This window comes from Peromyscus eremicus, chromosome 16_21 (genome assembly GCF_949786415.1).
Source record: "Peromyscus eremicus chromosome 16_21, PerEre_H2_v1, whole genome shotgun sequence".
Lineage (NCBI taxonomy): Eukaryota > Metazoa > Chordata > Mammalia > Rodentia > Cricetidae > Peromyscus > Peromyscus eremicus.
The window spans coordinates 25064005-25088342 of NC_081432.1; the positions used below are offsets into that span (position 1 = coordinate 25064005).

At 51.1% G+C, this 24338-nt stretch overlaps 1 protein-coding gene across 1 annotated transcript in view; it reads left to right on the forward strand.

Annotated features, from left to right (window-relative positions):
- Positions 1 to 24338, forward strand: part of LOC131893821 (cadherin-23) — a 309989-nt gene that overhangs the window by 39493 nt on the left and 246158 nt on the right. The window lies entirely within an intron of this gene.

The following is a 24338-nucleotide window of genomic DNA, read 5'->3' on the forward strand; positions in this document are numbered from 1 at the left end:
TCTTGTTTGGATGCCAGGGGCGGGGGGACAGGACCCTCACGACCCCTCATGGCGGCCCATTCAATCTGAGGGGTATTCTAAACAACGTGGTCTATTACTCCCCCCATGGCTGCTTTCCCATTTGGGACTAGTTTTATCCTGTTCATGTCTGTTCTGTTCCAAGGCTCCGTGGGTACTTGAAGATGGCAGGCAGCAGGTGTCTTTGTTTTCTGGCCCTCTGTAATTTTTCTGTGATGACATAATTTCCTGAAAGGAGCTTGCTGGGTTTTGCCATTAGACGTAGGTGACTCTGAGTATCCAGTGCCCTTCCTGGACCCCGATCCAGTTACCTCATCACAGGGCTGTTGTGTCTGGCTTCCTGGTGTGGCTCTAACAATAGTAGCTTGAGATCTGTGCTTACAGCTCCAAGGTCCCAGCTCTGCTCCAGGAACCCTGAAGCTAGTCAGAAAATGAGGTTGGATTGTGGGTACTCATCTGTAGCCATGCCGGTGGCTACCAAAGGCTTAGCCTCCTTTCACAGTGCAGGCGGTATTATCTATGAGTCCCTCGAGGGTCCCACTGAATTGCTTGCTTTCCTCAGGGCTTGGTGAAGAAGTTTGTAGTCTTTGGATTTGTCACACGTTTGTGTTGTTTTGAGGGTTTGTCCCTGTGGCGTGTCCCTCACGCAGTTCTTGTATGGGCCGTGTCTTAGTCTGGGTCACTAATGCTGTGTTGAAACACCATGACCAAAGCAGCTTGTGGAGGAAAGGGTTTATTTGGCTTACACTTTCACACCCATAATCCATCACCGAAAGAAGTCAGGACAGAAACTCACACAGGGCAGAGATGTGGTGTCAGGAGCTGATGCAGAGGCCATGGAGGAGTACTGCTTGCTGCCTTGCTCCCCATGGCTTGTTCAGCCTGCCTTCTTATAGAACCCAGGACCACCAGCCTAGGGATGGCACCACCCACAACAGGCTGGGCTCTCCCTCACCAGTCACTAATTAAGAAAATGCCCTACAGGCTTTCCTACAGCCTGATCTGGAATGAAAGCATTTCTTAATTGAGGTTCCCTGCTCTTAGATGACTTTAGCTTGTGTCAAATTGACGTAAAACTAGCCAGCATAGGCTGGTATGAGCAAAACACTGTAGACTCTAGAACGTGTGTGTAGTCCCGGCACGTCCAAGCTTTTGACATTGCGAAGTGACCTCGCCGTCTATAAAGCTCATGCTTCAGAACCACGTGGTTGAGTCATACAAACAAAACCAAAGACAAACAAGAACGGCAAAAAGAATCTGTCAATGCTTTAAGGAAGTTTTACGCTTTTGCGTTGGGCCACATTCACGGCTGTCCTCGGTTGCATGCAGCCACGTGGGGACCGGGCACCGCAGATTGGACACACGTGGCAGCGAATGCGCACGTGGCCTGCGGTGTGGATCACCCTTAGGACTTCTCTTCCTTTCTACTCTTGTTGTTTCTCCTTGCGTCTACCTGGACGGTTGCCTCTGTGCCAGCCCTGAGTGCTGTGGCCACAGAGGGGTGTCAGGCAGATGGGTGAAGAAATCAGGGCCCTGGGTGACCGGGACTGAGTGACTGTCTGGTGTGTTCCCCAGGGCGATGGTAGGAGGTGGGGCAGAAGTGGGAGGGAGGTCCCTCCCTTGCCTTCACGTACTGTTTCCACGGCTGGCTTCTGAACCTGCTCACGTTACCTCACCCGTGGTGGGCGGTCCTCTGTGGTGGAGGGTGTGCATAGACACAGTTGACTGCAGAAGCTGAGGGGTGGCCAGCTACTGACTGGCGCTGGTGCTAGATGGAAAAGGCAATGGGACCTGCCGAGGGAACAGGGCTGGCTGCGTCCTGCCCGTCACTCTGCAGGGCCATGTTCATTTGGCACGCCCAGAGGCCCACTGTGCAAGGACGATGAGAGCGGGCAGAGTGGGCGCAACTTGGCCAGCGCCGATTGTGAGAAGTCCTAGGCTGGAGGTCCACCAGGACCCGTCCAGCCGGCCCAGTTCCTGTTACCTTTGGCTGCAGCCCTGGCTTGTCTTCTGCAAATGCCAGCGTCGATCGGCTCCTGGGAGCCACTTCCAAGCACTGGAGACTTGGGTGAAGGCTGCCCTTGGCAGCCACAGCGGAGATGGCTGTCTAGGGCTGTGGGATCGATCCTGGCTCCGGGGAGCTCAGGGACAGCCCTGCCACTCTCTCTTGGGAAGGGGCCCAGCAACTTTCTGGTTTTCCCTCTTGCTTTTGCTTAAGGATCCAGACAACAGGGCCCTTAACCTGGAAGTCAGAAGCCAGGATTTTGGTCCTTAACTCTGTGACCTTGGGCACAGAGCCACACTCCTCTGGTTCTCTATTTCTTATCGTGTCAGGGAGAAGATATTGGAAAGTTGGGCCTGGTAGGATGTGGTCTGGCTGTGCCTGTTTCTAGGACCTCTGATGAGTCCAGGCCTGGAGTCTCCTGTGGAATTTTGGCACTCAGATGGCTCTGGCTGTTCACAGGGTAGGTGTGGCCTCCCATGGATGGTGGCCTGGTCCTTGCCTTCTAGGGACTTGACTTTGAGGTCTGACTGCCTCCAGCTACACCTCCTCTCTCAATCTGTATGCCAGTCTGAAAATGGGTGATGGACCATCACGGGGCTGATTGGGAATGAATTCACGTGAAACATCACTAACCCCAAAGCTTTGCTTCCATACCTAGAATGTCATATCCCTGGAGGCAAAACTCTGTATGGCCCAGCGATGGTGACTGGGGACTGCCTGCCTGCCAGAGGCTTGCAAGAGACTGCTATACACACGGAGAAGCTGGCTGTGGTGTGCCGGACAATGCCAGAGCCCAAGCCAGGCTGAATGTCAGCTCACCCACTGCCAGAGCTGGGGGCAGCGGGGCTGTGTGCTTCTGGGCTTGGCTATGTGGCTTTGGCTTAGACCCCTGGTGATGGGACTTGCGATCCCACAAGATTCCCCCATGGAAGAATTCAGGAACAAAATTCCCTTCCAAATATTGATATGAAACCCGCCTCCCCAGAACTCTTGCCCACTGGCCTAATTCTATCTGCTGGAGCATTAAAACAAAACAAAACAAACAAAAAAACCAAAACAATGATAAGGGTATGTACATGACCTAGGTAGACCTTGTTTTGTAACAGCCACACATACCGAGTCTCAAGGCTTTGCCCTAAGTGTGTCTATGTATCAATTCATTAAAACAAAACAAAACGCAACAAACCTCCCTTTAGGGTATCAGAGGTAGGGCTTGGCAAAGGGCTCTTTCACTGTGTACTTTCTGATAACGCTCTCTCCAGGGTTGGAGATTGGCCTGCTGCTTGCCCTGTGTTTCATCCTCTGGCCTCAATTTCCAGTGGCAGGTGGCAGGGGAGTGGGGTGGGAGGGCAGAGTGTGGCGGCCACGTGCTATTGCTATCTGCCACTCTGGGCTCTCATTCCTTCTGCCTGATCGTCTTTTCGAAGACCATCTCTGGGCCAGAGAAGACAGGAGCCAAATGAAGTCATTAAGTAGATCAGCCTTGCTCTGACCTGTCCACACGGCCCCATTTCCCATGGCATTTCCTTGTCTGCTTGGGTCCTGCTGTAGATGTGAACATCAGTCTCGGGTAGCAGGGCCTGGGCAGAGGGATTGGGGGCAAGGACAGATCTATGGCTCCATTTCTGGTCAGGCTGGTGAACATCACATGCACCCGGGACTGACTGTGGGCCGTGAACAGACATCGGGTATCTGTATCACGAGATGGCAACTGGCTCCAGCTGGCCTTAAAAGTCTGCCCTAGATACCCCCATATGGATGGAGCAAAGATCAACCATGAGCTGAGTCTGGTGGCACAGGTACTTGGCACACCCTAGTACTTGGGAAGCTGAGGCAGGAGGATTGTGAATTCAAGGCCAGTTTTGGGCTATATATCAGGATCTTTGCTCCAAGAACAAAATAAGGATCACCATCACCCTCTAGGTTGCTGAATTTGTGGCTAATTCTTTGTCTTTGGGAATCCTCTCCCATCTTCCCAGGGTTCCTATGCATCATCTCTGCTGGTTCCTATGCATCAGCTCCACCTCTCCACATTGGAGGGCCTGGGAGACTCAGCTCTTGCGTCACTTTTCATATCTACTTTCTCATGGTTTATTGTCTAGTCTTGGTCCCCTGCCTGGGTCCCTTCAGGCAGAGTGGCAGGCTTTCTCTTGTGCCTGGTTACCCTCTCCGTGACAAGCGTGGTTGTTTATTTCTCTCCTGTCTTGGATTATGGATGCTTCCAGGTGGACAGGGCTAACTCCGTGTTCCCAGACTCTAGCCCTGGGCATCGCATATGTCTGGAACTTGAAATGGCTTAGGGAAATGCCTGGTATCTTCAAGCCAGTGTGAGAGTCTTCCAAGGCAGTGACTGTGACTGGCTCCCTCACAGGGCCTCAGGCCATAGCTTCCCTGACTGTGTATGTCAGGAGGGAGGTGTTCACAGTGATAGTGGAGACAGTGGTTTGGAGAGTGGGCCCAAGAGAGCCTTCCCCCAGATGGCACAGACGCTAAACGTGCCTGTGCGTTTGAATGGCCCGACCCACGCCATGTAGAGATGGTGATTTTTTTTATCATCCCAGCTGCCTGCTGAAGCTGCATGGAGCATATTTGCTGGAAACCCTTGGGACATAGAGCATGGCTAGCCCAGGGAAGGATCTAGCTAGGCCTGGAAAGATCCAGCCTACCCAGCTCCTGGTGGGGTCGAGAGGGAGTGGAGCCGTATGTATGGGCTGCCTCCTTTAGACCTCAGGCCCTGGAGTGCGTGATGTCTCCATCCTATAAATGCCCACAGCCCAAAGCTTCCCAAGGAAGGAGTAAAATTGTATGTCACAGCCCACTTCCCCTCTCCCCACAGACACCTGCTCTTTGGCTATATCCAACAGCTCGGAACCCAGAACGGCATAATCTGCCCTCTTCCTGAGCTTTGATAGAGACCGTTCCTCAGCTCAAACGCGGGTTCCGTTCCCCGCCCGGTGAATTCCTGCTTTCCTCCAGGTCACCAGTCCCCGAGGACCCCAGCCTCCCCATCTCACCCTTGCCAGCCTTGTTATTGGCTCTGTTCAGCACCTAGTAGCTTCTGTCCCTGCTCTTTGTGTATAACCCCTGACAGGGTTATTAATGTTTACATATTAATTTTATTAATATCCGCGCGACGATTAATGACCATTTTAGTATTTAGGTATGGTACGAGATTGTGGAGCGGTGACATTTGCTGAGGTTTATTGACTCCTGGCCTCCTGCAGGCTCTTGTTAAGCACTTCAGATGTGTGACCCCCCATGGATTCACCACAAGCACCGTCCCCCCGCCCCTCAGATGGCCCGTTATCTCTGCTTTGCAGCCGCATGCCATGAGCCTTCCCCCAAAGTGAGAGGCCCAGCTCAGAGTGGGTCGGGGGGATGCCTGTGAGTGAGAGGATGGATGAGTGAGCAGATGAATGACTATTGAGCATCTGGCCGGCTCTTTTCCCTCGGCTCCCCATCCCTCCATTTGTCACTAGGGTGGATTCATGGGGAGCTGACTTTCCCAGGCAGACCCTCAGCACCCCCAAAGTGTCTTGAGTCACAGCGAAGGTGATAATGCCCACGCTAATCACCTGCACGAGGAAATTAGTCTTGTCAGGAGCCATTAAGGTGGGAGCTCGGGAGGCATTAGGATGGAGCGGGCCCAGGCGGCGCCTGGTACTGCTGCCAGTTGGCACTGATTAATTTTTCTGCAAACTCCATCAATGCCCAGCTGTTTTGTCTGGACCTGGGGAAAGCAATTTTCAGGTGGGCAGACCCCACTGCAGCGGTCTTACACACGGAGGAGCTTACGCCTGCCTGCCACTCTTGACGTCTCCCAGGGAGTGGTAGGAGAGGAGGCGGGTGATGGGGCTGCCTGGCTGGAATGGAGGGACCAGAATATGAGCTGGGACACAGAACAGTGCAGAATGAGCCTGTGCGGTGAGAGAGTATTCTGGGACAAGTACGGGCCTTTAGGTCTAGGCTCAACCCCAGTAGTGTGAAGGGTCTCTCCCTCCTTGCTGGACCTCCTCCCCTGCGGCTCTTTAAAGGAGCAGACAAACATCTCTCAGGAGAGGGAGGACAGCCACAGGGAGACCATTATTTCTTTTTCCTGCCCCAGACAGTTCCTGAGGACTGACACAGGTCTTAGTGGGGTTGTGGACTCTCTCAGGGCTGCTGAGCAAACTGCCAGAGCGGCGGGGATAGACGGTGTAGATGTGAGGGGCTGCCGGCTCCTGACATCTGAGAGGCGTGTGCTGTATGTGGCTCCGGCCTGCCTGCTGACAGTCAGCGCAGAGGTGGAGACCCTAGGGGTGACAGCCATCAGAAGACTAGGGTCGGCAGGATGGAGAGAGAGGTCAGCATCCTTGATGATACGAAGGTTAGGGGTTCACCTATGTTGGGGGCTGAGAGCCTGGATTTCTTAAGTTCACCCTCACCCAACCTGAGGGCTCCTCAGAGGGTCCACTGTGAACCCAGGAGCCCTTAGAGGGACAGTTCTGTAATCATTGCTTCAGTGTGGGAGACCAACCTCCACCATTATTTACCCCAGGGACTCTTGAGGAATAAGGTATAAGAGACTTAGTTAGAAATAGAGGGGAGAGCCGGGCAGTGGTGGCGCACATCTGTAATCCCAGAACTCTGGAGGCAGAGGCAGGTGGATCTCTGTGAGTTTGAGGCCAGCCTGGTCTACAGAGTGAGTTCCAGGACAGGCTCCAAAGCTACAGAAAAACCCTGTCTCGAAATGCCCCCCCCCCCAAAAAAAAAAAGAAATAGAGGGGAGAGAAACACAGGATAAACTCGAGTGAGCCTGGAACCTCATCCAAATGGGCCCAGAGCTTTATTCCAAAGGTCTATTTGTAACAATGCCAAGGGGTGGAGCAAAAGACCTCCCCTTGCTAGTTACAGTCAAGTGTAGACCATTACAAACACCTGGTACCCAGACCCGTGGTCCAATCAACCTCTTACGCAGTCCTGCTGGGTACAGCCACTAGGAAACCTCGTGGTCTCCAACACCTCAGTCAACACAGTCCCACTCTACAGATGGGGAAAGTGAGGTCTGGACACTGTTGTGTGTGAGGTTCTTTGTGGGCACCATCCAGGAAGCCGCTCTGACTGTCCATGTCACAGGAAATTTCCAGGCCTCTCAAGATTGACAGCAGTCCCCCGGACCTAGTCTGGACAGGGACTGGACAATCTAATTGGACATAACCATCACAGTGGATTATCTCACCACTCATGGCCCAGGGAGCCCCATACAATTGGCCAAGCCAATGCTATGGGGGGATGGGGAGTAGAGCCAAAGTAACAGTGGAGATTAGACCACATAGAGAGACAGGAACATTTTATTTATTTGTTTGTTTGTTTGTTTTTGGGTTTTATATAAGACATAAGAAACTCAGGCTGCTCTTGAGCTTACAGCAGCCCTCCTGCTTCAACCTCCAGAGTGCTAGGCTTACAGATTTGAGTCACCATGTCTGGTTTCAGAGGACCACTGTATATCACATTGGTGTGTGGTCTTGGGATACCCGAAGATCACGTTGTTATCATCAGTGGACCATCAACCCCAGTGATGGGAACACCATCTTAGGCCAATAGCTGTAATTTTATTTTATTTTTTTATTTTTCACTTTTTGAGACAAGGTCTCACTATATAGCTCTGGCTGCCCTGCAACTCACTATGGAGGCCAGGCTAGCCTTGAACTCACAGAGCTCCACCTGATTCTGTTTCCCAAGTGCTGGGATTACAGGCGTATAGCACCATGCCTGGCTTTTTTTTTTTTTTTTTACTTTTTATTTTGCCATTATATTAAGCATAGAGAAAAGCTGCTGGGAAAGCTCAGTTCCCATCATTTGGTTTCTCTTGCCATTAACATCTTGCACAAATATGATACAATTATGGAAAACAGGAACATAACATTGCTATGATGCTGTTAACGATAAAGTGTGTTTACATTTTACCAGCTTGCCCAGTAAAGGAACATTCCCTCTTTTCCTGCAGGCAATATGATTTATCTTAAATTTGTGTTTTAGCTGTGGTAATATTTGGGCAAATTGACTCTTGCCTGGGAGCCTTGGATATCTGTACACACACACACACACACACACACACACACACACACACACACACACACTGTATATTCATTCAGCAGACTTTTCCTTGAATATCTTCTATTTTTTAGGTGCTGTTTCAAGCTCTGAGGTTCACAACAGACAGACATATATCCCTGTCCCAAGGGAGTGAGCTAGCTAGTCAGGGGGGAATAGACAGGAAGGGAGAGAAAGTATCTAGTCTAACATCTGTTAGACTAGATATTTAGAAGAACAATGGTCTTTGGTGGATGTTCAGGCCAGGGGCAGACAGGGGTACTACCAGCCTATACTGTGTGTCTATTCTAACCCCAGAGGCCCTGGTGAACTCCCAGCAGAGATTTCTCACTGTCATCTCCAAGGTTCACACTCAAGAATGGCACAATTGAGTTACAAACAAGAAAAAAAAATTCACAAAAATAAATCTTAGAATGTTTTTAGTACATTTGCAATGTCATGTTAGGCTGCATTCATAGCTATCCATGGACCATAAGTTGATAGGGCCCACCCTTATTAGAGCCTCCTTAGGGCACTTCGGAAATCATCGTTCTGATCAAACAGTCACATTTCAAGAATGGAGGAGGAGGCAGATGAGGACAGAGCTTGCCCCAGGTCCCTTCCAGTCACTGGTGGTTACAGCCTGCCCTGCCAATGTAGAGAACTGTCTGGGGGATCAGCAATGTCCTGGGCTGCAGAATCAGCTTGGCTTGGGACTTGCAGTTCGCAAAAAGGGCTTCAAAGCCATTGCTGCCCTGCCTTGGGGGCTGAGTGCTTGAGCAGAGGTAGTTGGGGTCACCCATAGGCTCTTGTGGTTGGCAGTAAGGGAGGAAGAAGGTGATATCCTGTCTGTACAGGTGACCAGATCTTGAAACCCAGGAGCCCAGGTCCTGGGGTCTTTTGACCCCTTGGAGGATGTTCCTCTTCCTTTGGAGGTAAGAGTGAGTGGCAGAACCTGAGGGAAGGCCAGCCACTCCTACGGACCTTCCTCTTCCCCAGGGCAGCACACCACTCCCACAGAGGTATGGGACAAGATCACTGGCCTCACAGGGATCTGGAGGGTGCAGCTACTCCTAACAGGCTCTAGACCTGGTGGCCACCATGGCTGTGCACTGCCCACTGATACATGGGGAGGGGGAGGGGGAGGGAGAAGGGAAAGGGCAGGTGTTTAGGAGGCAGCTGTAATAACGCTAATGATAACGATGATGGCCACCTGTCGTGTGGACAGGCTGTGAATGGCGCATACTCAACACCTGTGCCAGGCTGTGCTGGGGGGGCTGGGGGCGAGGGACACAGATCACAGATGACTGGGGGAATGCTAGCTATCTCTTATTACACGTGGCTTTGTCTAGAAATATAGTGCTCCATCGGCTTTGTATAGCAAGCCTAGAGTGTCGGACTCATACCCCCTAATTTGTAGATGAAGAGGCAGAGGCTCGGAGAAGTTAACATGCACAAGGTCACGTGACTTGTGCCGGATGGAGTTGGACTTGACCCTGACATCTCCAGAGGCCCCGGGCCTGTGCATTTAAACCACCACTCTTAGATTCTGCCTATGGGTCTTGGCTTTTAAGGATCCCTGGCTTCGAGGATAGAAGTTCCTTACCCCATAATAAGTGACCAGCTCACTCCAGGGAGCCTGGAGCTTCAGAGTGATGCTAATACCCTGAGAAGGGAGGAATTTGTCCAGGGGCTCAGGGTCAGAGAGAGTGTCTCAGGAGAGGTGTCAAGGAGGGCTTGTTGGGGCCTGGCCAGCCGAAGCCACAGGAGAGGGATACTGCAGACAGGCTGGTCACCAGCAGGGCCAGTCGGGGGTTAGCTGGGAGACCTGGGCTGTTGTGATTCAAACAGAAAAGTAACTGCAGTGACCGTTTAGGACTTGGGTCCCAGAGCTAGGTGGCCTGCACAACCTCACCAAGAGTGACGGGAGCCCATGCTATTGAGGTTCCTCTAACAGATGTGGAAACCTGCTAGGTGCCCACAGCCCCTCATCTAATAGCCAGAATTGGAGTTCTACTTCCCTCTCTGCTGCCCAGCAGGATTGGCATGATCATTTCTGGGCCTGTCACCCTGGAATGAGACTCAGTGGCTGAGTAACTGTAGGGCCATTTCCCCCAGGGAGAGAGAGCCTTGCACAGCCCCTGGACACTGCCTCTGTCCATGCAGCAATGTGAACTTAGGAGCTTCTGCTTCCTGGGCCATCAGGCCTTCGGACCCTTGGAAGATGTGTGTCCTTGTTGGCAACACTCCTCAGAGCCAGCCACACTCCTGCATAATGGCCCAGGGGAGAGGAGGTTTGTTAGGTTACAGGCTCTTGGGTCTCTCTTTGGGAGCAAGGGCTGGAGACAAGCCTGGCTGTCGGCGAGATTGCGCTGAGCTTGCAGAGGGCCGGGAACACTCGGGCTCCAGGGAGCTGGCAGAGGTATAATTTACAGGGGCTGGAACTCTCCAGCTGGCGGCCGAGACCCAGGCAGGCAGAGCCGACTTTGAACTTGTCTTTACTGCTCTCGTCCCTGTCATGCTTTATGAGCCTCCAGAGATGTGTGCTTGACCGTCAGGCCTGGACCAGGAGCAGGCCAGTGCCCAGGAAAGCTGCCCCCAAACGTCTTTACCTGGTGCCTCTGCCCCTCTTCTCCTTCCAGACCCGAGCACTGTATACCAAGACCCAGTAGTGGAGGCTCAGGGCCTGGGTTCGAACCCCAGCTCCATTTCTTATTAGCTGTGTGACCACAAACAAGATCCTCACCATCTCTGAGCCTCAGTTTCCCAATCTGGAAATGGGAAGGGTCTCACTTGCTTGGACAAGTTCACAGTGAACTTAAGATAGAGCTTTGGTGATGAAATTTCTGTATTAAGTGGGTGACATTTTAACGGGGAAATTTGTCTTTCAGAGACCCCTTCCTCCACACTGCATCTTTAGCAAAGATGGACTGTACTGTCAGCCATTTAACTTCTCTCTGACTCAGTTTACTCTATTAGAAAACATGGGTCATGAGTCCACTGTGTCTCCTTCTGGATCTCTGGAAGGCTTTGGCATACAGGGAGGACCTATAAGGAATAATAGTAACACCCATTATTACTGCCATCGTTGTTGTTGGTCAGTTCTTTTCCAAATGGTGAGTCAGCTGTGGGTAGGAATGATCGCTGAGGCCAGAGCCCTCTGGTTTGGCTTCATGCATGATTCTTACAAGGGAAGTTTTCCCTGCCCGGGTGGAAGAGGCCTGAGGTTCCTCACAAGAGCAGGAATGCCCTAGAAACAACTGCCTGGCAACATGTGTCCGTTGCAGTGAGGGGACAGTTTTGTGTCTCCCCCAGCAGCGAGATTCACCCCAGCTCATCCCTCCTCACCTGTGACCCCTGCCCTTTGCTCCACAGTTCACAGCTCCCCCAGAGTCCCTCTTCACATGACAGCTGTGTAGGCCCACAGACAGAGGCCCATCCTGGCATCTGCTCTGCTGACCTTGGTGATGCCCAGTCCTTGTGGCCTGCCTTTCCTGGGGACAGATGTCACCTCGCTCCTCCCTCCCAGACCGTGTCCAGCCTCTGTGCTAGGAACCTTTGTCATACCTTGCACATTCTGTCCTGACTACACCCTGTGGAAGATGTGGCTAGGTAGCCTACGTTGTAAATAAGGAACCTGAGTCTAGAGTGCTTGTCGACTACACAAGTCAGTGAGTGACCTAGCTAGACACAGGCCTACTCTTCCCTATGTGGCCAGCTCTCTGCAGTCCTTGGTAGAGGTTAGAGTGGGCATGAAAGATGTCCCAGCTTTCTTGGATCAAGGCGCTCCCTCTGCCCCCAGCTACGGCCTCTTCCTTACTCACCTTCATGCCTCAGCAGACAGAGGAGACAGGGCCTCAAGTCTTGGTCCCCTCTGCCCTTGGTAGATGGAGAGGCATGCTTCATGTCCCAATACTGCCTAGGCTTCCTTCTCTGGGCTGATGAGCAGCTGGACCATGTGCCGTGGATGAAGTCGATCCCCTTTGACAATGGGGTTAGCCCTTGGACGGTAATTCAAGATGCATGGGCTGTTGAATGAGGTGGAGAGGGGGCGTTGTTCGGCACTGGGACTACTCTGCTATGCCTCTGTGAGCTCTTGGGAGAAACGGCGCTGTGGGTAACTCGGGCCTGACAGACAGGGAACATCTGTCTACCGTGGTCTCCGGAAGGCAGAACCAATGAGGCCTGTGTACCCTGCTTGTACGACCTGGGGCAGCAAGCTGCTTCTAGCTTCCTTACAGTGTGATAGCTACCCCAGTCCAGCTGCTCTTCTCCTAGCTCCATTCCTCATCATACTGTCCCAAATGTAAGGTGAGGCAGCTGTGGCCTCTGGCATCTGGCTGCCACCGAGTGAGCAGGCCAGAGCCCGCAGATACAGTTGTGATTTCTGATACTGTCCATCCTGGGTAGACAACTTCATTGCTAAGGCTGCCACCTCTGCAGGTTGGTGAACTCCTTGGAAGACCAGAGATTCCAATATGCAGGGACTTGGGATCCTGTTAGGGAGATGATACACAATGGCGTGAGGCAGGGGAACAAGGCCAGCTCAACCAGGGTCACCTGACTACATTCTCCAATCAGCCACGGTTCCTGAACACCCATCCCCAACTGCATTTTAGGGGACTGTCTAGGTATAGACAGAGAAAAGAGTTGTGATTTCTTTGTGAGCAGGGGTTGTAGCAGCAAATGCTAAGCATGCATGGCTTCCTTCCCTGCCCTGTGTCCCTGTGAACAGAAATGGGCATGGCCCATAGCGGGGCTGGTGCTGTGAGCAATGACGTCAGAATCTGTCCAAACCCAAGTACACACTCATCCGGCCTGCCACAGCCTTTTCCTAGCTGACTCTTCTGAGGATGAGATGTGTGGAAAGGGAATGGCCGGCAGACACAGGAGGGTGGTAGAGGTGCTGGGGTTCCTCACAGTGAGATAGAGGCAGAGACCTCGGGGGTGTGGTGCTGGGATCGAACCAGCCTCCTGCCATCTGTGGCAGCCCAAGTCCCCACCATGACCTCCACTTTTTCCTGTGCCTCATCATAGGACAGAATGTGGTCTGGGGCTGAAAGCCACTCTTGTGGCATTTCTGACAGAGCTGATCCCCATCCTGTGGTCCAGAGAGAGCCTGAGAGGACTACCTGCCGGCCTTAGGGGGAATCCGGCAGCCTGACCCCAGAACGAGGGCTCGAGTCTGAAGTGTATAGTAGTATCTTTCTCATTGTGTGGCCCTGGGAAGGCTGCCTCAGTTTCCCCATCTTATAATCTAGGCACAGCAGGCCTCTGTCACTGCATGCCTTGCCTATGCCCAGCAGGCCGGACACTAGAGTAGACTTAAAACCTTCTCTTCCCACTTCTTGGCTGTAGAGACGTCAGTCCTAACTCCTTGTTTTTGACTTAGAAGGTCTGGGTGGGTCTGAGAATCTCTGTTTCCAGCACATTCTTAGCTAATGCTGCTGTCGTGGAGGGGGTGCAGACCCTGGCCTGGGATGACTGTGTTGGCCAAGCTGCTCCCTTGAGTGGCAGAGTCTTGCCTTGCCCAACCAGGGTGACTCTCAACCCTGGGCAACATTTCCCCCTTAGAGCAGCAGTTCTCAACCGATGTGGCGACCCCTTTGGGGGTCAGATGACCCTTTCACAGGGGTCACATAAAACCATCAGAAAACACAGATATTTACATTGTGATTCACAATGGTAACAAAATTACAGTTATGAAGTAGCAGTGAAAATAATTTTATGGTAGGGGGGTCACCACAACATGAAGAGCTGTATTAATGGGTCATAGCATTAGGAAGGTTGAGAACCATTGCCTTAGAGCATGGTATGGGATCCCTGGGGCCTGTCTGCCTGTCTTGCAGTCTTGCAGGCCTCCTGCTTGGGACACAGATTGCTCACTTACCTCAGCTGGAGTCCCTCCCAGGTACCAGGTGTGTCAGTGAAGAAGGATGCTGGAGAGACGATTCTAGATGGCTAGTCCCACTCTCCCCAGCCCCGCCTCGTGTGTTTACAGAGTGGTCACACCGCAGTCCATAATCACTCCTGACAGCCTTCATTAAATGCACGGGGACAATTTATAGTCAATTAAGGTGCAGAGAGCCGCTTCCTTCTTCAGGCGTCCCCCACTGACACCTGTCACCAAGGGAGTCCCAAGGAATCTGTGGATTGTGTGAAAGTGGGATGTCATAGAGGGGGTGGTGGCTTCTGAAGCTGGGGAACTTCATCCTCTGAGTCTATAGCCACACCATGGCCACAGCTCCTGGCTAAGCACTCTGTGGTGCATTCAGCCATGGGCTACAGAGGAAGGGCTTGAGCCGGGCTGTTCCCCAAAGGAGTAGTTACTTTGCTGTCAGAGTCTCAGTCTTCTCGACTGTACAGTGGGGTTGTTGTGTGTAGTTCACGAAGTGTGATGGTGTTGTGGTGAAATAATGCATGTGATGTGCTGGGTGGTTGGGATGGTTGTCTCTGTCCGAGCTGGGATCTCAGGGTGAACAGCCCCCCTCCACCCCCAAAGATTAAGAGAATGAAGGTGCTCACCGTTGACTCCATGAAAATGGCTCTGTCAGAGCTATGCTCACACTCTTAACATAGTGCATCTGCATGGTGGGCTGGAGAAATCTGGCAGCAGAGTGGCATTGCCTCTCAGCCCCCGAATGTACATATCGAGGTCTGTTTGAGAAATAGCACGTTCTGAAATTAGATCAGGAGCTGTATAGGAAAGACAGACTGCCTAGGACCCCCAAGGGGGCTTACCCCTGCCTCAGCCTGGTGCCCTCATTCACGGTGCTGACATATGGACGGTGACACATGACATACGACACAGGCCCACCACTGATCTTGGCACACCGTCAAGGCTTCTAAATCTTAGCTTCCCCGCCCCCACCCACTTCCTGGCAGAAAATGACACCTTTTCCTCTCCTGAAATAATATTCTGCCTAGCTCTATGCTCATTAAAGGAATGGTGGGGACAGGGTTACCCCCTGCTGCTCTGCCCTTCTCACCCGGGCAGGCTCCCTTCTTAGCATCTGTGTGTGTGGCTGAGAGGGTGGAGCGTATGTTAGTGCAGGGTAAAGGGGGCTGCTCTCACCTCCCTCTCTCCTGCCTCTTTCCTCAGCCATAGATTTGGATACTGACTGTCCGTGACCAAGTGGCAGGAAGGGTGAGTGTTTGCAAGTGAGGAACCCGAAGGCCAAATGTATCTTAGTGGTAGCGGGCCTGTTTTGCCTGAATTGGGCCTGCCAACCTCCCACTCTCTGTCCCTTCGTTCAAAGCTGTGATCTGTCATCCGCAGATCACTAACCCATCAGGTGGGTGTTTATGTCTCTGTGAGGAGGTGAGGAGCAATGGACCTGCTGTGGTCACAGAACTGTGGAAACAACACTGAAGTCTGGGGCCAGCCTACCTGCGTAGACAACAGGGACCTAGATGGCCAGATGCTCATAGTCCCACTAGACCTGCTGTTTTGTCTGGGTGCTCAGGCTCTGGAGACCCCTTGATGTCTTTGATGAGAACTAGTCAAATCTAAAAGCAATTCTGTCCTAGACCTGCTGTGCCAGAGCCTTCCAAAGGCTTCCCTGGCTGGGCAGCAGTGATACACACCTTTAATCTCAGCACTCAGGAAGCAGAAACAGGTGGTTCTTCAAGTTTGAGGCCAGCCTGGTTAACAAAGTGAGTTCTAATACAGCCAGAGCTATTAGAGAAACCATGTCTTGAAAAACAAAACAAAACAAAACCCAAAGGCTGCCTCGGGGTGGTACTGAGTGGACCCAGTGTTTGGGGATAGAAAGAGCAGAGAGTTTGGTATTGCAGGGCAACAGGCCTCTCTCATGGGGAAGTGACTCACTGTTGGCCACGTGTGCTCATGAGTCCCTCACTGGTGGCAGCTAGCTCCTCTTGCCTGGTAAAATGAAAAAACAAAAAACACACAAAAAAAAACCCACAAAAAAACAGGAAAAGGAGTCACCTAAAGTCCCCTTGTATTCTAACACTCCTGAATTCAAATCCCCCTTCCTCCAGTCCTCCTGTGTCCTGTAGAGTTAACAGGAGCTGCCATTATGGAGGGCATTGTATTAGTTACTTGTTATTGCAATAAAATGTCTGACCAAAGCAACTCAAGGGAGAGTTTATACTGGCTCACAGTTTGAAGAGATACAGTCCATCAAGACAGGAAGGCACGATGGCAGGAGCCCAAGGCAGCTCGTTACATTGTATCCACAGTCAGAAAGCAAAGACGGGGTGGAGGGTGGGAAATGGACAATGCTCAGCTAATTTTATCCTTTCTATTCAGTGAGGGCTCAGCTCATTGGATGGTACCACCCACATTAAGGGTGAGTGGTAACACTTTAATGAACCCAGTCTAGAGACTCTATGCAGGCACGCCCAGAGGTTTGTCTCCTAGGTGATACTAGATCCTGTAATGTTGACGTCAATACTAGCCATCACCACTGCGTAGGTACTAAGCCTTTGTGTTTCTCTTCTCACTCACCCTTCATGACCCCTGTGCACGTGGCTTCCAGAGCTGGTCTTCCTGTTGTTGGCATGAGATACTTTGAGCACACGGGGATAGTGTGACATTGCAGTCTGCCAATCAACTCTCCCTACTGCAAGGATGCCTCGGATAATCACATTGTGTGAAAACAGATTTATTTTAAAATTTTATGTACTGTGTGTGTGTGTGTGTGTGTGTGTGTGTGTGTGTGTTTTGCCTGCACATATGTCTGTGTACTATGTGCATATAGTATCCTTGGAAGCCAGAAGAAGGCATCAGAATCCCTGGAACTTGAGTTACTAAAGGTTGTGAGATGGTGTGTAGGTGCTGGGAACCAAACCCAGGTCCTCTGGAAGAGCTGCCAATGCCCTTAACTACTACTGAGCCATCTCTCCAACCCCAAAGACAGGTTTATTTTGACAACAGCCTGGGCACTTCCACTCCATGGTCAGTTGCCCCTGTGGCCTGTGGCGAGGCAGCATGCCACCGTGGGAAGCATATGTTGGACTGAACATGCTCATCTCATGGCCAGAGAGTGACAGGGAAGAGGAAAGAGCTCGGGGTCCCATATTTCCCATGAGGGCACATCCTTGTAATGACTTCTCAAAGTTTCCACACTTCCTAATAGACCTGCATGCTGGGAACCAAGCCTCTTAACACATACATGTACCTTTGGGGAAAGTTCCTGATCTAAACTACAGCAAGCAGTTAGCTGCTGGCCACATGTGCTTATTTATAAGCAAATTGATCACAGTGAAATAAAAAAAAAAAAAACCAGAAAATTCACTTTCTTGTTTCCATTGGCCACCTTTCAAGTTCCCAGTCACCACTCGGGTCCTGTGGCGACTCTGTCAGACAGTGTACACACGGTGTTTCCATTACCACGGACACTTGGGCATGGAGTGTCTGGTTTTGAAATAAGAGCCTGAAACTTGGCAGCATGCCAGAGTCACCCATCTGGGGGACCGTTGACCTTCGCAGGAACACTCAGGCTCTGGCTACCATTCTCTGAGCCCGACACGCCTCCCTCTGGCCCTAAAGACAAAGAACATTTTCTGCTCGTGGCATGGCAAAAGGCAACACAATCTAGACAATGCCGAGAGGCCGAGTGGCCCGGGTGATGGAGACAGAGGTCCTGGAGGCAGGCCGCGACAGGAACCTCCGACCCCCAGCCTGTGGTGCAGGGTAGCGGTGGGCAAGGCGCTCACGCTCGGCCCAAGGCAGTCCTGCTGCTTGTGAATTTTTACAGCTGTTTACCTGCTGTTCCGTCCAGGAAGGAAATAACTCTCCCCACGGCCACTATGAATTCTCCGCGGCCCCGGGAAAGGCAAGGGCTGTGATGGGAACATTGTCTGTAGTCTTGTCAGGTAGCCACTGTGAGTGACAGGCGGAGGAAGCAAGCCGCTGAAAGCCATTACCCTCGCACTTCAGTGCAGTTGGAAAAATAGTCATAAATTAGTGCCGGGTGCTGAGCGAGGGGAGAGGAAAAAAAAAAACACAAAAAGGGGGGAAAAAAGAAAAAACGCCTCCCTGAAAGTCATCATTTCCCTCCTGAGGGTGGAGGAGCGGATGGCACAGGAGGTGGTAGCTTGGACACGTCACCTAGCCCTGCCGGTCAGCTGGTTTGGCTATGTTGGTAGATGGAAGCAATGCCAGTGGGTTGGAGTGAGAAGGCCAGAGGGCCGGCTTCCACTCACCTCTCACGGCTGCCCCTTGAGGATGAAGCACCTCCCCCGCCTTGTGCATGCACATATGTGTGTCCCCATTGATGTATGTGCTAATATGTCTTTGCAAAGTGGTGTTCTGCTTCCAAGCACACCTCTGTTCCCCACGTTGTATCCAATCAAATGGTGTGACCTCTCCTTTATCTCAGGCTGCGCTTCTCTCTGTTTTCAGAGAGCCACATGAAGTACCTTTGCCTATAAGGCTGCACATGGGCGTGTGTGTGTGTGTGTGTGTGTGTGTGTGTGTGTGTGTGTGTGTGTATACACGCGAGTGCACATATCCTCAGGACTGCACACCACCTTGGAGGCTGCTGTTTATGAGGGAGGAAAAGGCCAGTTCTATGGGGTGATCCTCACTTATAGGTCACAGGCACCAGATTCTCAAAGGGGCCATGAGTAGGGGCCAGGCACACGGCAGACAGGTCTAAGCGCCTTTGGAGTTCCCCGAGCTAAGAGTGGAGGGTGGGTGGGACCTGGGTGCTGTGGGATGTTCTGTATGGCAAATATGTTGCTAATTAGTCAATAAATAAAACACTGATTGGCCATTGGCTAGACAGGAAGTGTAGGCAGGACAAGGAGGAGAATAAAGCTGGAAGTGGAAGGCTGAGTCAGAGAGACACTGCCAGCCGCCACGATGAGAAACAGCATGTGAAGATGCCGGTAAGCCACGAGACATGTGGCAAGGTATAGATTTATAGAAATGGATTAATTTAAGCTGTAAGAACAGTTAGCAAGAAGCCTGCCACGGCCATACAGTTTGTAACCAATATAAGTCTCTTTGTTTACTTGGTCGGGTCTGAGTGGCTGTGGGACTGGCAGGTGAGAGAGATTTGTCCTGACTGTGGGCAAGACAGGAAAACTCAAGCAACACCTGGGCTGTGATAAACACTTGCCTAGGCTCTCAGCATGGTAAGTGTGCAAACAAAACGGTGTGAACTTGAGCCTCAGCAAATCTGTAGGTGAATCCTGTGAATCTAACAACCCTTTAAGGTTGTTAGACCTTAAAGAAATCTGCTCAGAACAGATTGCTAGGTCCCATCCCTGGGATTTGGGGAGATCAGTTTTAGCAGGTGTGAGATGGGACGTGGGGGGTGTACATTTCTGCTGTGGTCTGGGTGATGTTGAAGCTATTGGCCTGAAGAGCCCACATTCAGAACCACTGCTGGTGAAGCCTAGACTGTACTTCAGTGAGTCCCCCAATACCTGTGATGGTAGGGAGGGAGGTTGTGCAGCCTAGTAGTTATAGCATGTTTGCTGTCTGCTGGGGCTCAAAGACTGTCTCTGCCACCTACCTCCAGTGTGTCCTTAGTCTAGGAACTTAGGCTCTCTGGGCTTGGCCTTCCTCTGCTGTGAACTGGGAGAGGGAGGAGATCCATGCCCAGGGCCAGAGTGGAAATTTGACATGCTTAACAAAGCTTAGAAGAAATATCGTCAGCCTTTGGGGCTGCTGTAGTCATCTCCTTTTGTAGATGAATGAACTGAGCTAGAGGTCACCCTGCCCATCCAGCAACACCTCACACCCGGTCCCCAACTCCGAAGCTCATCAGTTTCTCTTTGCTTGCGTCCTGCTAGGCCCTGTGTCCTATCTCAGTGATAGGTGAGCTCCCTTTCCTGCCTGGTGATGTGTGTGAGATGGGGTTAGACCTTATTCCTTCCCTCTCAGCAAAAACAGTGGGATAGAACAAGTCCCATAGGTCACTCTGGCCCTTGCTCCCTTAGCTCTGGGGTGAAGCCCAGACCACCACCTGCTCCTGCAGCTGTGGTACTTTAAAGTCAAACTTGAGACTTCCTTAGAATGGCCGGGATGGAGAAAAGCCTGAGAGCTGGCTATATATGTACACACAGGAGGATACAGGAACCCATGCACGTGGCACATCTGTGTGTACATATGGTGCACGTGGCACATCCACATGTACATATGGTCCTGTGCACATAGTACTCACTCAGTGCCCCCAGAATGCTACTGTCTTTCTGTGGCCCTTTGCAAAGGGCAGGCTTCCTTGGCAGCAAGGGCGGCATAGAAGGGGCTGGTCCCCAAGACTCCTGTTTTCCATTCTGGAGGGTCCTATAGGCAGGAGTCTGGGGGCAGGTTCTCTATCTTGGTAATGCGCATCTTGACTGTGTTTCTCCCGGGGATCCTGGGAGTCCCCTGGGAACTGCATGATCTGAGGGGACACTGTCAGTATTTGGTGGCATTCTGCCCCATTCCTGAATCCCCACTAGGTTCACTTCTCAGCTAACTGAGCCACCCAGGCTGGACATGAGCTGCATTACAGCAAGCTAAGAAAGGTAAGGTAGGCACAGGAGAAGAGACCCTCAGAGCAAGGAACCAGAAGAAATAGCACAGAACAGCACTTAGGCCACTTGTAATACATCCTACACCAGGCTGTAAGGCTCCTGGCCCAGCCGCCAACCAGGTCTGACCCCCTCTCTTGTTGTCTCTCCTGCTTGCTGTGTGTTAGCACCCAGCCTTGGTGTGAGCCAAGGATATCCTCACCTCAGGGCCTTTGCACTTGCCGGTCTTTCTGCCTGGACCTTTCCCCTGGAGTCTTTGCAGATAATCCACTCCCATATCCCTCTCTCCAGCTCTAGAGAGCAGGAGGGACTTCCTTAATAGGTATTTATTGAATGAAAAAAAAATACGTGGATGGATGTTAGAGTGGGTAGACAGAGGAGAAATAGCAGCACTGGGTAGGGAATACTCTAAGCCCCAGCTTCTTAAACTGTAGGTTACAACCCACTCCCACGCCACACAACTGAATGTGGAGGTTGTGAAAAAAAATCAGCCACAGTAAAAGTTCTCTGGAGACTCAATGGTCAAAGATAAATTCAGAATTAAACACACCGTGACTAGAAGGTGCTTCCGTGTCCCATCATGTGGCATCACTGAAGCCTTGGGTTTGAGCACACAACATACACACTCTGCACTGTGCATGCCATCTCACTACACAGTTCCAAGGAATGTTGCCCGAGACACCTCGGCTCCGATTCGAGACTATGGTGTGTTTTGAACGACAGTGTTTTCCCTTTGCAGACAAAACTTTCTGCTCCTACAGAAACGTAACAGTTTAATTATGGGAAACGGAGCCTTTTCTCATTTCCCAGCCATTATTCTTCAGTGTACAAGTATCAAATTACCGTGCCTTTGGATTGGATTGTGTTAGAATGGTATGATTTTTAAAAATTGTTCTTGGAGTTGCTGACTTGGTTTCATAGAAAATCCTTCAACGAATCCTGGTTTGGGGTTAGGACAGAATTTCCAATAAATTCAGAAATGGCCCTAAACATACTTCTGCCATTTTGTGCTCTGAGTTTATGTGAAGCAACATTCTCCACACTCATAATGGTGAAGTCAAAACCTGAGTCAATCCCCCCCCCCCAAAAAAAAAAAAAACCTGAGTCAACCCTGAAAAAACACTGAAGATGCCCTCTGGCCCACTGCACCAAATATTCAGCCAAGGTATAATTATTTTTGTAAAAATGAACACGCATATCCTCTTGTTGGTAGGCAAAATTGCTTTCCCCTTTAACAAGTAGTGAAATGAAGTGTTTGTCAAAGAATTGCTTGAGAAACTTGCTTATGATTTGTTATCAGTGTTTGTACATCACTTCATATGCCTGTACATCTGAGGTAGTGTAAAAATTTATTGTGTAAAATGGGGTCATGAGTGAGCCAAGTTCAAGAAACCACGTACTAAGGAGTCAAGAAAGCAGTTGTGAGCCCAGGGGAGAGTGGCTGAGCAGCGGGCCCAGCTGGATGGGAGGGTTGGAGAAGAGAATTTCAGCAGAAGGTAGGGGGCACCCACGTGGGGAGCCTCAGGCCAAATCCTTAACCTCTAGACTTGAGCCTAGGTACTAGTGAGCATCAAGCATGCACAGATAGCAAATGCAGGGTCTTTGACGCAGCCCCCTCATGGTACTTCTTATGTCTAAAGCTTTGGTGGCTCCCATTGGCCCTGTATCCTTTCCAAGGTCCTTAGTCACCAGATCAGGCCAACTGTGATCAGACCATGGCCCTTGGAGGTGTGTCTGGGCAGCCCGTATGGATGCTCGCTTCCCCTAAAAAGAGCTATGGTCCCCTACTTCCTCCTCAGGGTGGTTGATGGTAACTTCCTCTTTCTTTACTGGAATGCTAGGTCTGAGCACATGAGACCTGTGCCCTGAGGTGGGCTGACAGCTGATCTCAGCGCTGTCCTTGCTACCCATAGGTCCCTGGTCAGCTCTGCTCCCCACCATGCTGATGCCCAGGAGGGCCTTTTATTTATGTGGGTCTGAGGGAGACACAATAGCCTCTTGTCTCCCAGGAGCCCCAAGCCTGGCTTGTACTCCCTAACTCACAGCCTCCTCCTGCCGCATTCTAACTTTCTTTATTTCCATTCAAGTTAAAACAATATGTTCCACTGTAACATTGTTGAAACACAGTAAGCCATGAGTTAGTGGATATGATAAATACATTCTGACACTTGCATACATGTCATTGAGGCCATCATCAAGACAGTGCGCTCCTCTGTCACCCCTAGGGTGTCTACTGTTCCCTTATCCCCTTCCTCCTGCATCAGGTGATGCCCCCACACACCTCCAATACTATGGGTTGGCTTGTTTCCCCAGAATCTCGGTGGATGGAGGGCTATTTCAGACTCTCATTTTGCATAACTGAATAATCATTTTGAGATTTATTCCTACCATTGGGTATGTCAACAGCTTATCCCCACAGGGGTGCTAGGGATCCCAACTCAGGACGTCATGCTTGTAGGGCATACCTTACTGTCTTCTCCCTAGCCCTATTTTTCTTTTTTCCTCTCTTCTTTCTTCTCCTCCTCCTCCCCTTCCTTTACCTCTTCCTCTTGTCTCCTCTTCTTTTTCTTCAAGACAAGATCTCATGTAGCCCTGTGTAGGAGCCCAGCCTGGCCTCGAACTTGCTGTGTGACTGAGAATGACTTTAAAGTCTTGACCCTCTTACCTCTACCTCGTGAATGCTGGGATTGTCTTTATGTGCCACTATGCACAGGGACACTTGGATTTCTCCTAAGTCAGGGCTCCTCCAAATAAAGCCACCACGAACATCTATGTAATTTGCACACACAAGACTCTAGTCCTTGAGTTGGGGACGTCAAGGGAGCAGTCTGCAGGCTGGCAGTGAATGGCAGGCAGGGTAGAACGGCAGTGCCAGGAACTCCCTGTGCTCCGTGCCTGCCCCTTTATCTATTAAGCCCGCTGAGTGGTAAAAGCCGAATGGCCCCAGGTGGTGGGATAATAACATCTTTAATTGTTCTCTGAATGAGATTAACTTCTTATCTGACAGTTTGACATCTTTACTGTTATTAATGCCCAAATAATGCATTGTTATTTTTATAAACTCCATGGTGGCAAACATATTTTCCTTTATTTGGATTAAAAATAGATATATTTGTTACTTCTCATTACCCCAGGCTGGGTCTCTGGCTAGGGAATGTGGACTGGGTAAAGAGAAGCCACATCCGCCTGTCACCTCCCAAGTGGCCTAAGGGGCTGGGCCCTAGAGCTAGTCACTTGGTAACCGCACACCTGAGGCTTTGGTGAGCTATGACTTCCAGGTCTCTATGCCCGCCTGGGAAGACATGTCGTCGTTTTCAGCTGTCCTGGATGCTCCTGACTCCTGGACATTGCTCTAGAGCAGTCTGGATGTGTTGTCACGGACAGTTTGAAGAGCAGTGCTTGACTTCTTAATCTTAAGCTGAACTCGGCATAGGTCCTCCACAACATGAATTAGGCAGAGGCCAATGTCGAGAGAGAAAGGAGGAACCCATTGAAAGGAAAAAAAAAAAAAAAGTACCTTCACTTAATCATGTGTGAGCTTGCGCGATTCACTGATGCCCTGTTGTGTGCCAGAGGCTGAATGGTCCACGGAGTCTGCCTCCAGGTCACCTGTGCTAAAGGAGGTCCAGGGTAAAGTGAGGCCATAGAGCCCAAGTTCATTGTCAGAATATCTGGGTCCAAATCCAGATGTCTCAGCACAAACTACACATCTTCCCTGCGCCTCTGCTCCCCTGGTCTGTGAAATGGA